The sequence below is a fragment of the Otolemur garnettii genome, unplaced genomic scaffold (assembly GCF_000181295.1).
Source record: "Otolemur garnettii isolate 467f Iridium unplaced genomic scaffold, OtoGar3 scaffold00162, whole genome shotgun sequence".
Taxonomy (NCBI): domain Eukaryota; kingdom Metazoa; phylum Chordata; class Mammalia; order Primates; family Galagidae; genus Otolemur; species Otolemur garnettii.
The window spans coordinates 1,072,718-1,090,297 of record NW_003852557.1 but is presented as its reverse complement, the minus strand read 5'-3'; the positions used below and the strand labels follow the sequence as shown (position 1 = coordinate 1,090,297).

Below are 17,580 nucleotides of genomic sequence, written 5' to 3'. Positions count from 1 at the left end.
TATGACCTAGCATATGATCCATATGATCAAGTTTTATAAATACTTTAGAGGTATATAAAACAAAACTTAATTTTTCCCTTCCTCAATTTCTTTCTTTCTTCCCACCTTCTTTTCATGTCTTCCTTCTGGCTTCCACCTCTTCTCCCTTCTCCTTCTTTCTATAGTTCATTATATTATTCAAACCCTCTCTCTGCTCACTATAGTGTCTATAATATTTAAAAATCTCACAGTAGATTTCAAATAAGATTTTTCTTTTATTATATTTTTTATGAATTGTCCTGAGTATTAAGATGTACTGCTGTCATAACATATTAGAGCATACATTCTGTAATAGTATTACGATGCTCTGTCTTGTATCCACTGCTTTTTGGTCTTGAACTCTACTTTGTCTATAACTCATAGGTGGTCACTGTACTGGCATTGGCCTGATGAATCTTAGTCCGTTCTTTTAGTGTCAACATCTGTCTGTGATTTTTGTCTCAGGCATTTCACCCTAAACACTTACAATGGTATTGTTTTGTTGTTTTTTTTTTCCTCAATCCATCCTGAGGGTCCTTTAAAACAGTCAAGTGATGGTCACTCCTGTAGTGTTTTATATGTTTGTTCTTATCTCATGTTTTCATACTTTATTTTGGTTGACTTCTTATTTACATTTTAGTTTAGAAGTGTCTATTTTTGTTCTGCTAGTGGACATCCTTAAACTCTTCACCATCAGAAATTATTTTCCCATCCTCATAAAAAAGAAGCAGCATCTATAACCACCACCACATAGAAACAAAATGAGAGTTGAACCACTAGGTATTTTATAACTTCTCTGTATTTCTTCCTTACTACCTCCTCACTACTATTAAAAACTATCTTCAATTTTGGTTCCAGATTGTTAATTTTTTATGTGGGGCCTCTTCTGTTTTATGAATACCTACTTAACAATTCCATTACATTTCACTGCCATGTTTTCAACAATTACTTAGCATTAGCTCTAACTTTTATTGATGTCATTGCTCATTTTATTGGTAACTGATGTTTTTCTGTTTCTCTGCTTTCTCTTGCTGAAGTACAACCTAAAATCTTATCTTTTCTGGGTGGGGGGAGGGTTTTGTTTTCAACAAAGATTATGTCGGTGGGAAACTGTCTCCTTTTTTGCATGTCTAGAAATCTTATTTTCCCCTTTCCTGTACTTTAACAACAAGACTTGGGGAGCTTTAAAACATCCTTCCTCAGCTCTTTATAGGGATTGGTCCATTGTTCTCCTATTTTCTGAATTATAGATGAGAAATTTGAGGAGAGTGATTAAGGTCGCAGGTTTTAGAAATGTGAGTTTTAATTCCATCTCTAGCTCTTACTGACTGTGTAAGTGCCTGACTTCAGTGAGCTTCTTCTTCATCCATATATAGGATCCATATATAGATGTGCGTGCGTATGTGTGTGTGTGTGTGTGTATGTGTGTGTGTGTGGATGGTATAGGGTGCTGGAGTGGTCAAGATGAAAGTAAAATACTTGCACAAATAAATCACTGAACTTAGTGATGACTATAATAGTTCCTTTATACCAACCTTACATTTTTCTTTCTAGAAGCTTGTAGGACTTTTCTTTATCCTTGGGGATTCCTTTTTTTTTTTTTATAATTTTTCCATGAAGAACTCAGTTGGCTTTTTCTGGTCTGAAAACTTAAGTCTTTTTTCAACCCAGAAACATTCCTTCAGTGATTTATGTGATTACATAATACCCTCCATCTGCATCTTTTTCTTTCCTTCTGAATTCTCAGTACCCACCTTTTGGGTCTGTTGAATCTGTATCTTACTGTTGCTGTAACAAGTGACCACAAAGTTAGTGACTTAAAACACCACGTAATTATGTTATAGTTCTGAAGGTCAAAATCTGAAATCCTAGAAGGATTCTAGACTGGGCTAGAATCGAGGTGTTAACAGGTGGTATTCCTTTGGAGACTCTAGGGGAGAGGCCATTTGTGTACCTTCTTCAGCTTCTGGGGGCTGCCTGCCTTCCTGGGCTCATGAACTTGTCTTTAGCCTAAAGCTAGCAGCTCAACATCTTTAAATCTCTCTCAGCCTCTGGTACTTCTGCCTCTTCTTTTACTTCTAAGGACCATTTTGATTACACTGAGCCCACTAGGATAATCCAGGATAATCTCTGCCTCTTAAGATCTTCAACTTAGTCACATCTGCAAAGTTTCTTTTGCCGTGTAAAGAAATATATTCACAGTTTTCAGAGATCAGGACACAGCCATCTTCAAGGCCATTATTCTGCCTACCACACTGGTCCCTTTACTTTCCTCACAGAGTTTATCTCTTTGAAATTTTGCTCTGTTTTCTGAGAGTTCTTCACCTTACCTTTCCAGATCTCAGAGCTATGTGTATATTTTTATTTTCACAGTCATATGGTTTGTTTTCTGTAACTGAATTATTTTTAATTGGAAAGAAACTCACAATTACTCCTGAAAATACTAATTTTACTTGCTTTAAATTTTTTTCTGTTTTCTGCATTAACTTTCTCAGAGGGGATGTGTGAATTTATTCATCTCATGAATCACTTCCAGACTATTAACTTTCATTAAATATTAGTGATTAGGTTACTTGTCCATACCTACAAATCATGATCTAAATGAATGGAATTAGTTTCTGAAGTTTATAGTGTAATTTTTGTTACATGCAGAAATCATTGTTTCTTCAATAATGACTACAGATTCCGATGACAAAAGCCTTTCAAGAGATGGAATACTAGTGACTGGGAAGTCTTTTCTTTAATAAGTGTGGGAGTTTACCCCTTAGTGGACCATCATGGTAACCAAATTCACTTGGGAACATAGCACTGCATTTTTTTTTCCTTAGTGCCTGATCCATGAACCCCTCATAGGTGACTGACCTGCCTATTCAGAAATACATCCTTTCAGCTTTGCTCAGGGATCAGATGCTGCCTCAGTCCCTTGAAGGAGATAGCAATTTTAGTTACCCCTCCCCTTTTGCCTATACCCTGACCTTAGAATCCCTACACAGTTTCACTGGGAAAAATGTATGTTCTTGGACCATTTTTTCCTCCATCTTGTGTTATGATTTGTTTAGCTTTTTAAGATTCTCAGTCAATATGTTACCATCTGTCTTACACCTTTCAGAAATTCCTCAATATTCTGATCTGCCAAATACAAGCTGCCTATACTTTTCCAGTGATGTCACAGTTTTTTCCTTATTTGCATATACTCTGTGTCATTTAATGGGATGTGTGGTAGGGGTAGGAGATATGTATAGTCAATTATTTGAACTCCAAATTGTTTGTTGTTTATCTATTGTTCTACAGATGTATATGTGTTTCTGAAAACTGTAACAAATATTCTTCAGAATGTGTAAATAAATAAAATTACACAGACAATATATAGGTAGATAAAAAATTTTGGTATTGATGCCATCTCTGATTTTATCTAAATAACTCTGTGTTATTTATTGGATCATTCACTTAGCAAACACATTTAGCTTAGGGTATTAAAGTTATTTTATTAAAAAAAAATGAGAAAGGGGGGTAGAGCAAGATGGGGGACCAGAAGGGTCATTCATCTGAGCTCTCCTAGTGCAACTGGGGAAAAGGAAGAAACCAGCCATACCTGGTGCCAGGACCTTACCTGGAGTCATAACTCAGGTAGCACAGCAAGGAAGTGTGAGCTGGATACAGTATGTGATCCAGAACAGTGGAATACTGACTCATTATGTGAAAATGCAAATCCCCACAATTGGATGGCCCCCCATGGAGATCTGGGGCAACAGGGAGCCTTTTTGAAGTTTTTTGGGGAAATGGTAAATTGAGTGAAAAGCTTGGAGAAGTGGGCAAACTCCAACAGTGTACAGCAACCAGATCTGAATACCAGTTGGAGTGGATTTGCCATCAGTTTGGGGGCTAGCGAGGTAGCCCTGCTGGGAAGGTCTCATGGACAAGGGGCTGCCCTTGTGGGAAGGTTGTGAGAAGGTCTGAGCAGGGGCCTAAAACATGGCTGCCTTAATCCCACCTGCTGAGATCAGAACTCCACTCTTAGGACAGGCTAAGGGATTCCCACACCCCACAGGAACTACATTGGAGGGGTACTCTGAGACCTGCCCCTGAAGGAGTCTGGAGAGCTTTGGGATCCCAACACAGAGGGATCTGAATGTTAAGGAAACAATCAGGGGATCACCTGTGGAAAACTAAGTTAGGAATAAGAACCAGCTGTGTTCTCTGACTCCTAACAAAACCACACTGCCACCTGGTGCCCTGGTGACATATTGCAACACATATATTTCTACTAAAAGAAAGACTTTCTCTTTGCTCAGGCTGCTCTGAGACAAGGTAATTTGAAGGCAAGAAAGAAGCAAGCAGGAAAAAGGAGGACAAAGAAGTGAACAAGAAAAAAGGACACAGGAGGAGCAACCAACAGAAAAATTCAGGCAACATGAAAAACCAAAACAGAGCAACTCCTTCAAGGGACCATGAGGCAGCTACTACAGAAGACTCCACCTATAAAGAAGTAATGGATTTGACAGAGAATTTAAACTATGGATAATGAAGACAATAAAAGGAATGGATGAGAAAATGGAAAGACAGAACCAAAAGTCAGACGAGAGATACGTAGAATATAGAAAGAATATGATGGAGCTTAAGAAAATGAAGGAGACAATTGGGGAATGTAAAGATGCAGTGGGAAGTATAAAAAATAGAGGAGACCATGGAGAAGAAATAACCTCAGAGATAGAAATAAAGTTTGAGTTAATATAGATAGAGAAAGAGGCAGAAAAGAGAAGCAGTATAGTCACTTAGAGGACTATGAGACTACATGGAGTATTCAAACATACAAGTAATAGGAATCTTAAGGAAAGGAAGATTGTCCCAAAGGTATAGAAGCCCTACTGGAGACTATCATAAATGAAAACTTCCCTAGTTTTACTAAAGATCCCAACACACTACTTTCAGATGGATATCAAACCTGAAGTCATCTCAACTGAAGCAGAGCTTCTCAATGACACATTGTAATCAACCTGTACAAAGGCAAGATGAAAGAAAAAATTCTCCAAGCAGCCAGTAGTAAGCACCAACTGGCCTATTGAGGCAGAGCCGTTAGGATGACAGCAGACTTTTCAACTGAAACTTTCCAAGCCAGAAGACCATGATCATTTACCTTAAATGTTCTTAAACAAACAATTTTCAGTCTAGAATTCTGTATCCTGCTTGATTTTGCAGCTATACAAGCACTGAGGAAATTCATCACAACAAGGCCAGTTCTACAGGAAATATTTAGATCTATTCTCCACACTAAACACCACAATGGGCCACCAGCAAAGTAAACACCCAGAAGCTAAAATTTAAGACTTAGTTTCCACAATGGTGCAAAGGACAAAATTATACAACACACTTTCACAAAATAAGATGAATAGAACTCCACCACACTCATCAATTCTCTCAATAATTGTCAATGGACTGAATTCTCTACTAAAGAGTCACAGGCTGGCTTATTGGATAATAAAAGCACAAGCCATTCATATGCTGTCTCCAAGAATCACACCTAGCCTTGAAGGACAAGTCAAGACTCAAGTAAGGGATGGAAAACAGTATTTCAAGCAAATGGAAATGAAAAAAAGGAGGGGTTGTAATCTTATTTTAAGACAACTAAATTTAAGAAAGACAAAGGAACAATACAAAAAGAAGACATTTCAATTTTAAATATTTATGCACCCAACTTAAATGCTCTAAGATTTATGCAACAGAGCTCGATGAGTCTGAGCAATATATGTCATAACACCATATTAGCTAGGGACCTTAACACCCCCCCCCATAGACCTGGATAGATCTTCTATATAGAAATTAAAGATAGAAAGGACTTAAATGTGACCCTAGAACAAATGAGATTAATAGACATATACAGAATACATCATCCCAAAGCTAAAGAATATACATTTTTCTTGTCAGCTTATGGTACATACTCCAAAATCAACCCCATCCTAGGATACAAATCAAAATTCAGCAAAATTAAAAGGAGAAATTACACCTTGTATCTTCTCATACCACAAGGGAACAAAGTTGGAACTCAAGTCCAACAAAAACATTCATCCACACACAAAGTCATGGAAATTAAACAACCTTATGCTGAATGACAGTTGGGTTTAGGAAGAGATAAAAGAGTAAATTGTTAAATTCCTCAAAAATAACAACAATGAAGACACCAAAACCTGTGGGATACAGCAAAAGAAATCTTAAGTGGAAAATTTATCACACTAGATGCCTACATTCAAAAAACAGAAGGAGAATGCATCAGCAAACTCAGGAACCAGCTTATAGAATTGGAAAAAGAACAATCTAATCCCAAGCCCAATAGAAGAAAAAAAATAACCAAAATTAAAGCAGAGATGAATGAAACTGAGAACAAAAGAATTATTCAGAAAATTAACAAAACTATAGCTCGGCACCTGTGGCTCAAGTGGCTAAGGCGCCAGCCACATACACTTAAGGTGGTGGGTTTGAATCCAGCCCGGGCTGCCAAAACAACAATGATGGCTGCAACCAAAAAAATAGCCAGGTGTTGTGGCGGGTGCCTGTGGTCCCAGCTACTTGGGAGGCTGAGGCAGGAGACTCCCTTGAGCCCAGGAGTTGGAGGTTGCTGTGAGCTGTGATGCTACAGCACTCTACCCAGGGGATAGCTTGAGGCTCTGTCTCAAAAAAAAAAAAAAAAGAAAAGAAAAGAAAATTAACAAAACTAAAAGTTGGTTTTTAGAAAAAAATAAAATTGATCAACCTTTGGCCAGATTAACTAGAGAGAAAAGTAAAATCTTAACCTCAATCAGAAATGATAAAGGGAAAGTAACAACAGATGTTGAAGATAGAAGAGATCATTTCTGAGTACTACAAGAAACTCTACGCCCAGAAATTTGACAATGTGGAGGAAATGGATCAATACCTGGAATCATACCCTGTCCCTAGTCTTCATCAAGAAGAAATAGATTTCTTGAACAGAACAATTTCAAGAACTAAGATCGAATCAACGATAAAAAAGTCTCCCAACAAAAATTTCCCTGGTCTAGATGGCTTCACACCAGAATTCTATCAAACTTTCAAAGAAGAGCTTATAACCATGCTACAGAAATTATTACAAACAATGGAGAAAGAAGAAATCTTCCCCAACATATTATACCAAGCAAACATTACCCTGATACCAAAACTAAGAAAAGACTGAACTAAAAAAGAGAACTTCAGACCAATTTCACTAATGAAAATGATGCAAAAATATTCTCAGTAGAATCCTAGCCAATAGATTACAGCTACACATTAAAAAAGTTATTCATCACAGCCAAGTAGGTTTCATCCCAAGGATGTAAGACTGTTTTAACATACGTGGATCTACAAACATAATTCTCTATATCAAGAGAAGCAAAAACAAAGACCATATGATCCTTTCAATAGATACAGAAAAAGCATTTGGTGAAATCCAGCATTGTTTTCTAATTAGAACCCTTAAGAATATAGACATAGGTGGCACATTTCTTAAAATGATTGAAGCCATCTCTGACAAGCCCACAGCTAATATTATACTGACTAGAGTAAAAATGAAAGCTTTTCCACTTAGAACTGGAACCAGACATAAAGGTCATCCAAATGGGGATAAAAGAAGTTAAATTCTCTCTCTTTGCTAACTATATGATCTTATATTTTGAGAACCCCAAAGACTCAACCACAAGACTCCTGGAAGTCATCAAAAAATACAGTAATGTCTCAGGATATAAAATCAATGTCCACAAATCAGTAGCCTTTTTATATGCCAGTAATACCCAAGATCAGAAGCTAATCAAGGACATAATTTCCTTCACAGTAGCTTTAAAAAAATGAAATATCTAGGAATATACCTAACAAAAGAGGTCAAGGATCTCTACAAAGGAAATTAAGAAACCCTAAGAAAAGAAACAGCAGAAGATATTAACAAATGGAAGAACATAGCATGCTCATGACTGGGAACAATCAGCATTGTCAAAATGTCTATACTTCCCAAAGCAATCTACAGATTCAATGCTATCAAAGCAATCCCTATCAAGACTTGGAAAAAATAATTCTTTGTTTTGTATTGAACCAGAAGAAACCCCACACAACCAAGGAAATGCCCACCAACCCAGAAATGAATTAACAAGCTGTGGTACATGTATACCATGGGATACTATTCAGCCATTTAAAAAGATGGAAACTTTATATATTTTGTATTAACCTGGATAGATGTGGAACACATTTTTCTTAGTAAAGCATCACAAGGAGTACCAAGAATCCAATGTACTCAATTCTAATATGAAGGCAGTAGATGAGCTAATACAAGGGGTGGGCTAGGGGAATGAGGGAGCGGGGAGAGAGGGAGGGTGATGGGGACTCACAGTGTATAGCACACCTCTTGGAGGGGAGGGGATGTGATTATAAAAGGGACTTTATCTAACAAATGTAATCAGTATATCCTAATTCTTTGTACCCTCAATAAATCCCAAACAATAATTTAAAAAACAAAACGGAAAAGATAACTGTGTTATTCTTTAAGTGTCTGTGGTTTGTAGGATTGAATCTTGCACTTTAAGTTCATTCAGTGCATTTCCCATACACTGTAGATTAACAATTTATCTCATTCAGTGATTGGCTAGAGAATTTTAAAAGTTAGAAAATTAATTCCATGGACCTTGGCTTCCCTGATTTCTAAATTCTTTACCAGAAACCAGTTTCTCTTTGGTTTCTCTCCATCCACACAAACACTGAATGCTGAACCTAAGTCAGTGTCACAACCCCTCTTCCAGAGTTAAGCACTAATTTTACTGTCATCACTCAGAATTCTCCGGTAGAAACATTCCCCTCCTGCTCTGCCCTGCCACATGTGCTCTTTTTCTGCATCTGGACATTTTTTTATTTTTACTATAATCCCAGCTTTGGGCTTATACCCTGGATTTTCCCAGCATCTGTACAGATAGTTTTTCTATCCGTGCAGCATCCAAATGGTTTTGTGTTACTCTTGATCTTTTGTGGTGACTTTGTTTTCATCTTTCCATGAGGATATCCCATATTTGTTCATGCATTTATCATCTTTTGCTCTGCAAGTCAGCTTAATGCTGTATAAATTCTTAAAATAGCAATAGTATTTACGACAATAATCTAACCATCATGTACTGAGTGTAAAGGAGGTACCATGTGTTTTTATTAACTGTCTCAATTTTAAGTGCTTTTAACCGAAAATCATGGAAAATGAAACCAGAGTATGTTAGACTTTTTGGGTGTGGGGGGGTTATGTAATGAGAGACCTGACGGTTGGCAGCTGCTAGTGTTGGTCCAGTTGTTCAATGTTATGAAGCCTCTAGTATTTACATGGCTTTTTCCCATTATGCTAAGATGATTGCATTGACTCCAGCTATCATCCCTACGGCAGGAAGGAAAAAGTTGAAAAGGAAGGATTCTGTATGAGAGAAATAAAAGCATTCTGGAGACTATAGTGGACCCTACCTGTGTGTGATTGGCCAGAATTATAATATATAGTCACCCTGGCTGGAATAGGCTAAGGAGAAGAAATTTGAGAGTGGAGGTTTGGCCAACTAACCTTTCTGGGCCATGTTTGCCATGCCACGTATTCTTATTTTACACGTCTCTGCTATTGTTATTCCCCTAGCAATATTGAAGGTCAGAGAATTTGTGTGACTAACCCCAAATCACACCACTGGTGAGAAGAATGGCTGGGATTTGAACATATCTCTGTCTTTCTCTGATCTCTCTCTTTACCCTTATCACACTCTCTGCCAATATTGTTTATAACACATCAGTAGGTACAGTTAAAGCAGGATGAAAGAAATAGATTAATTATTAGCTTCCACGCATTGATTTTTATGCACATGGCTCTATATAAGAAAAGTTCTATTAACAGTTCTATAAAGTCAGATTTGAGAAATGGGTTGAAAGGCATTGGGAGCCGCCAGCTGGGTTAAAATCCTAATTCTACCTCTTACATGTGACTATCAATCTATTACTTTATCTCTCTGCACCTTAGAGTTCTCATCCTTCTCTTTGTAATGATTTGTTCCAAGTCTTGTCATGCACTGAAGCCAAATTAATCGTCAGAAGCCCAGCTCTACTTTTGTCATTCCCCTGGTCAAAAACAACGGAGGACTTCTATGGCAGTCAAAGGACCACCATATGGTGGTCATAATAGTTCTAGGCGAACTCTGTGAATTGCCTACTCAAAAGGGACTCTTAATTGCCTTATCCCTTAGCTTTCTTTACTTGAGTCAGAAATTGCGAAATACTCAATTCCTCAGCCTCCCATGTGGCCAGGGATGGTGTGACAAGTTCTTCACTGGTGTGATGTAAGTGAATGTCTTGGGAAAGGATTGCCCAGCATGTCCTTTTGCCATTAAGCCTTCTTCCTCCCTGTAGTACAGATGTGGGACTGGGAGTGACATGGCAGCATGAGGACAAAAGCCACCTCAGGATATGAACAGGGCGCAACAAATGGAGAGCAAGCCACCTCCCTTCTCACTTAGACCACTGTCAGTCCTGCTTTCCATCCTTAGGAGCTGAACCCATTCTAACCTAGTAACGTGTTCCTGCCAATAAAATGTAAACCCTTAGTTCAATATTGAAGTTGCTCAGTCCAGAGTCTGGTCTCAACCTTCTTTCTAGACTTTTCTTCCATTTCCTCCATTCACAACTTCACCTAAACCAAATTGCTTACTGTTGCCACCTCTGTTTCGAGTCCAAGCTAAAGTACAAGCTCCACCTTCAACAGGTTGTCCTCATTTTGCCAGGCTGGTGCCATTTCTCATTCCTTAGAACTTTGGTCTTTTAAAATACTTGGCGCTTCCTCTCTTGAATTATAGTTATTTAGGTACCTGGCTCATGTCCTTTTTTGTGAGTTCCTAAAAGTTTTATTATTCACCACAACAAGTCCACTCACACAAACACAGACACACACTACCTCATCCCCCACCCTGTACCTGCCCAGGTGGGTCCTAGGTACCTCCATGGTAGTGAATGGATGGGAGTATATGTGATTATTTGGGGGTCTTTCCTTGGCTGTTAACTGTCACAGATAATCATTGTTATCTCTTACTTGTCCCTACTGCTGTTTGCAGCTGTGTCAATCAAAATAATTTTCTTAGACACCATTTCTGAACTATTGTTGACCTACTTATGAAAACCTGGAAAGGAGGAGAAATAGCCTCGTTTGCAGTGCTTGATGTGTAGAATTCTTTCCGAGCCGTCTGCTGTGCACTGAGCAGAAGCGAGTTTTTAATTCTCTCCTTGACAGGTGGGCAGATTGGCCTGTTCTCCTGGCAGCCAGCTCCAAATTCCACCAGCTCTGAATACACAGAGGGAAAGCAACTTTGAATACAGGGGCCAGATATGAATCTGAGCCTCTCTGCAAAGTCTAGCACAGTGCCTTACATATGCTAGTGACTCAATAAATATTTTTGATTGCTTCAAAATGAGTGTTTGAGTCCAAACTTTCAGACAGGCTTGCTTTGCTTTGAAATACCGTTCACTCATTTTTTATTTATGTGTATTATTCATACCCTGACTACTTCTCAAAGAGATTTGTGGTAACTAAAAGCTACAGGTACAGCATAGCCATTAAGTCATTCGAGTGTGGTTAAAAAGCAAAAACCAAACAACAAAAATAACCCAGTGGTAGGATGACCCAGTAGGGTAGGGTCCTAAAGTTTAGAACCTTTATTCCTCCCAGAAAAACTATGGGTTTGGTATTGCTTTACAAATGAGAAAACTAAGGATCAGGAAAATTGTGCAAATGGGAATAGGTCTCACACTTAAGAATTTGGGAGCCCAGGATTCAAACCCAGCATCCCCTGATGCTGTGATCACCTGTCTTCACTCTGCTTCACACTGTGACAGCAGAATTCCACTTGCCCTCCCTCCCCTGTCCTTATGAGTGAACCAAAACACAGAAGAGAGAAAGATTATTAAGTAAAAATGTGTTACAATAACCATAAATTAACGGAAATCTTCTGTTCTGTGAAGTTCTCTGTGAAACCCTAAGGCACAGGCACACTGGTGGGATGTGGGAGGAGAAGCACCCCTAAAATCATCCAGTTTGCTCCCTCCTGTTTCCAAATGAAGAAACAAGGACAATTGGCTTTCCCAATATAATCCATGTAAATGGTTTATCCACACCAGCCTACTTCCCCAGGACTGCTTAGAAGCTGGGAGACTCCAACTTTCTGTCTAGGAACTGGGATCAGAGACTCTCAAGGTATGATGCCTCCAGTGGGTCACTATCTGGTTAAAGAGTTTGCACAGACTCTGTAGCAAAGAACAATTGGTCTCATGTTCTGCAATCTTTGTCATGACCTTGTTTTCATACATACAGGCAACTTCCATTTGAAATTTGTAGTTAAATGGTTAAGTGTCCCCACCATTGATCTTATAAAGGTAGAAAAGCTCCTATGAGCAGGGAGGTTCAATTAGAAGGTAAGTTAAGTGCAGCAAAGTACAGCAACTTGTGTCCAAAGATGGCCCCCCAATAAACCGCACTTCCTGGTATTCGCCCCCTTGTGGACCCAACTACTTGTGCATTTAGTTCTTGACTAGTCCTATGCAATCAACAGAATGTGACAGTAGTGGCACTCATGACTTCCAAGCCTTTCAGTCTCTTCCTGGGTCTCTTGAAATGTTCGTTCTTGGGACTCCCTGGAAGTTGGCGCCCGCTGAAGAGGCCACATGTGGGTGTTCTGGTTAACAGCACAGGCTCAGCTCCCAACCAGGCTGAGCTCAAAGTAGCTGCCAAGTTTGGGGGTGAGCCATCTGAGACAGGCAGCCCATGGACCATTCAGGTAACTGTATCCTCTTGGGAGACTCCTGGTGAGAGCCACCCAGCTGATGATCTCCATCAATTCACAGAGCCATGAATGGGAATAATCACTGTTTTGATCCACTGCGTTTTGAGGTGATGAGTTATATAGCCAGAGATAATAGGAACAGCAAGACATACTAAAAGATTATTTTTCTCTGATTGTGCCCTTTCCAGCTAAGTTATTTCTACAAAAGAGACAAAACACAGTCAATAACTACCAAGATCTAGAAGATGGTCAAACTGAAATTTAAATTCCTCTCCCATCCCACCAAAGACTGTGCCATTTCTAACTAAGTTATTTCTTTCATTCCTAAGCAAGACACAAGTGTTAGAAGGATCTTGAAAGAAGAACTCAATTTAACGGTATCTACTGGACAGGTGTTCTGACATTTGAAGGAAGAAAAATAATTTAGGGTGCTTTAAGAGCTCTCCAACATTTACTTTTGTACTATTTCACTCTGGGCTACAGAGGATAGTCCTTATTCTCCTGTTTAGTTATTTGAGATGTACCCTTTAAAGATCTTAATTTCAATGTGCGATGAAACATTTTCTGGCAGATAGTTCATTATATCTGCCAAACTGCACTGAGCTAGCTTAATTTTCTTTCTATGTCTTTTCTTTTCCCCCTCTGTCCCCTTCCTTCTTTTATTCTTTCCTTCCCTCCCTGCCTGCTTTCCTTTCTCCTCTCTTTTCCTTTCTTTCCTTTTTATTTATTTCCTTCTTTACTTCTTATTGAATCCATGCCAATTTATGCTTATCCCTCACTGGAGATAAGGGAAAAGTATCCGGAAGATACCTGATGTGAGGGACCTCCCAAATGTCAAACGTCATGGAAGATAATCTCACACACTTTATTTAATCTTCACAACAGGCAAGCCAAGAGGTGATGCCCCCTTTATGCAGATGAGGAAACTGAAGTTGGGATAAATGAAATAACTTACCCAGATTTCCTGAGCCAGATATAACTAGTAGAGCAAGAAAACCAACCTTGTTTTTCCTTATTTAAAAGAAAATATTGTTTCTGTTATGCAACCCTGTACCCTAAATCCATGTTTAGTTCAGTGTTGTCATAAAAGTGTAAAGTGTAAAGATTTCTGCTCATCTCGAGTCCCTGCCTGCCTGTGTGTATGATTACTATCAAGCTCTCAAGAGCTGCTGCGCTCCTCTGTTCTGTGGTTCAACCCATGGGCCTGCTTGCCTCAGCCTGCAAGTTTATTTCTGGTTACCCACCTGCTAAGGATAATTCTATTTGGGGGAGAGTGTGATAATTTAGAAAGACCCCAATTTATTTGAAGGCAAATAAATATATCCAAACTTTATTTTTTTCTAATACTTTTCCTCCAGCTCTTTTAAGAAGAAGGTTGTATAGTCAGACTCCTCCACAGAAACAGAACCAATAGAACATATATATATGAGGATATTTATTATAGGCATTGGTTTACATGATTATAGAGGTCAAGATTCTCATGATGTGCCTTCTGCAAGCTGGAGAATATAAGAAGCCACTGGTGAAATTCAAGTCCAAAGGCTTGTAAATGGGGGAGAGACCTCAGGAAGCTGATAGTATAAGTCCAGGTCCTCATCTGAAGGCCAAGGAACCAGGAGCACTAAAGTCCCAGGGCAGGAGAAGATGAATATTCCAGCCCTCTCATTGCCTCTCTGTTCTGTTTAGGCCTTCAGCAGATTCAGTAATGCTGGCTATTGGTGAGGTTAATTTAATTTGATCTACTGATTCAAACAGTAATCTCTTTCAGAAACATTTTTACAGACACACCTGGACATAATGTTTTATCAGCTATCTGGGCATCTCTTAGCCCAGTCCAGTTGACACATAAGATTAACCATCACCATGATTGACTATGATAAATCAATTAGATAGATTTAAGGCTGGGTTTCTTTAATGCAGAAATCCTCAACTATTAATATGTATCATATTTTCCTATGAACTTATAGATAATGCAGATTCTAGGGTCCTATTGTAAGAACCTAGAGTGGCCCAGGAAATACATTTTTAAAAACATTCACTTGATTCTAACATGGCCCTAAGACTTTGTGGAATACAGCTTAAAGATGAGATAAGATCAATTGCACTTTTCAATTACTTTGGGGGAGGGAATCATCACTCCAGAAAGTTTTTATGGAAGGCAGCTGCAGTTTTCATAACCACTCAGTCTCAAATTCACCCACATGCTCAAAATACCTCTAAAAGTGGCACTTAGGAATGGACCTTTCGGGACGATGCAGCTGGCCGTGGGAAGATCCTCCCTCCACTTATTGGGCTGGTATTAGCTGTTAGCTTGGAGAGACAGTCTCTTTTTTGTCCTCCTGACTATTTTGAGCATTCCTGTGCTAATCTCTGCACTCTCTGCCCATGACTAAGGACTTTCCCAGAAGGTGCTTATTTATAATAACTTTACAAAAGCCTTAAAAACGTCTTCTTTTCCACTCTATTCATTGGCTGCCTCTATAGCACAAATGTTCTGGGGCTCCAGTGGCCAAAATTTTATTTGTTGTTACTTCAAAACTTAAGAGGGTAGATCTGACTTGCTTTTTTTAAATTCTGTTGCCAGGTAGTTAGCATGTGGCTATCACAGTACAAGCACTGGGTAGATCCTGAAGGTCAAATGAAGGCAAGATGGAGAGATAAGGAAAGTGTGGGCCCCTCTGTTAAGGCTAGTGCAGATTAATGGAGAAAGGTCAGGGTCATCGTGATAACAAACCAATCTATCTATATGATAATAAAATTTCCAATGGTAAAAATAGAACAGCCTTCCTTAACTGTTCATACAAGCTCAAGGAAGAGTTCATGAAGTGAGAACTGCACTGATCTTAGAATAATGAATAAGATTTTAACAGAGAAATGTGTGTTGTGGATAAAGGGGGGATTACATTGGGGGTGGAGAGAGAAAAGAACAACTATAGGGATTTGTGAAAGTGTTTATTGAAGGAAGAGCCAGGAGTTCCCTTTTGATAGAAATGGGAGACACTGAGGGAAGTGATGAGAGCTAAGAATGAAAAATTCAATGAGGACCAATTTATCCAAGAGCATGAATGCTGTATCCAGGGTTGTACTCTCATCCTGCTAGTCATGAGGAGCTAGCAGAGTGCTCAGTCATTCAGCAAATCCTGGGGCATCCCACTCTGATATTACTTTAATCCCTGAGAGTCTAGCAGTGAAAAAAAAAAATCACATAAAACTCTCTTCTTTCTGAGAACTTGCATTCTTGTATGAATAAAAAGACAACAAATAAGTAAAAATATTCTGTAAGTCAGATAGTGCTGTGGGTTGAATTGTGACTCCAAAAAAGATATGTTGCGGTCCGAATCCCTGATCCCTATGAAGGTGACTTTATTTGAAATAGTTTTGCAGATGTAGTCAATCTAACATGAGGTCATGTTACATTAGGGTAGACTCTAAATTCAATGACTGGTGTCCTTATAAAGAAGGATATCTTCCCCCCAATACCCAGTGGCTTGCAAGTATAATTTGCAGATATATCCTGTGAGGATACAGGAATCCAGACAAATTATCGCCATGTGATAATGGAGAAAGGGATTGGAGTGATACACCCATAAGCCAAGGAATACCGCGGATTGCTAGTGACCACTGTAAACCAAGAGAGTGGCGTAGAACTGATTCTCCTTCAGAGTCACCAGGAGGAACCAGACTTGTGAGACAATAAACTTCTGTCTTTTAAAACCTCCCGGTTTGTGCTTATTTTCCCAGTCACATTGGGAAACTAATAGAGATGGTGGTAGGTGCTCTGAAGAAGGAACTGCTGAAGAGGAGGGTGGGAGAAGTAATATGCTATTTTAAATAGTGTGATGAGGGGAAGCCTCGCTGACAGCAGGACACTCAAAGACCTGAATGGATTATATTTGCAAGCCACTGGGTACTGGGGGAAGAGTGTGGTGCAAACAGGGAGAACAGCAAATGCAAAGTCTGGAGGCACCTAGGCCAGAGAAAGCGAGGGGGCTGGAGTGCAAGAGGCAATGAGGGGACAGGGATTGCAAGAACTTGGTTTTTACTCTGAGTGAAATGAGGAACTTCTGTAGGCATGTGAGCAGAATTACCATCTTCTTTAGAGTTTAACAGAATCAGTCTGTAGTGAAAATTACTGAAAAGGCTCAAAGGTCAAGTCCGGGTGGCCAGTAAAGAGGCTATTACAACCATTCAGTGGAGAGTTGATCGTGTCTTTATCTAGGGAGGTGGCCCAAGAGCTGGTGAGAAGCATTCAAATTCTGGATATAAAGTAGAACCTCCATAGCTGATGACCTACCTGCATTGATGAACTCCTCATGTTGACCCAATTTTCGTAACCTGGAAATGCACCACATGTACATGTCAGTACAGTAGACCTGGTTCCTTATGTTGACCACCTCTGTACGTTTACCGGTTTGTTACTATTCCTTGGATAATAATGTGAAGGCAGAGTCAAAAAAATGTGTTGGAGGGAGGAGTAAATATAGAATTTTAAAGAGAGAGAGAGTGGCCAAAGAGGACTTCAATTTTTTCTCTTGGGCAATTAAAAACAGAGAAGAAGGAGGGAGCTGTGGACAAGAATCTTTGTTGTGGTTTCTTGAAAGGAGGCAAAGAGCAGGGTAAATAGGCTTAGGATTGGCTAGTTTGGATAATTTCAGCAATCTCTGGGGCATAGAAGCTTTCCCTATGCTCTGTGGTGATTAGGACCAGTGGCCTGGAGTATAGGAGCCTCACAAAGAAGTTATTAATCATT

The 17,580-nt window shown here is 39.2% G+C and overlaps 1 protein-coding gene across 1 annotated transcript in view; it reads left to right on the top strand.

Moving 5' to 3' along the window:
- The window catches only part of CA10 (carbonic anhydrase 10), a 505,702-nt gene that overhangs the window by 252,204 nt on the left and 235,918 nt on the right, over positions 1–17,580 (top strand). The gene's annotated exons all lie outside the window — the stretch shown is intronic.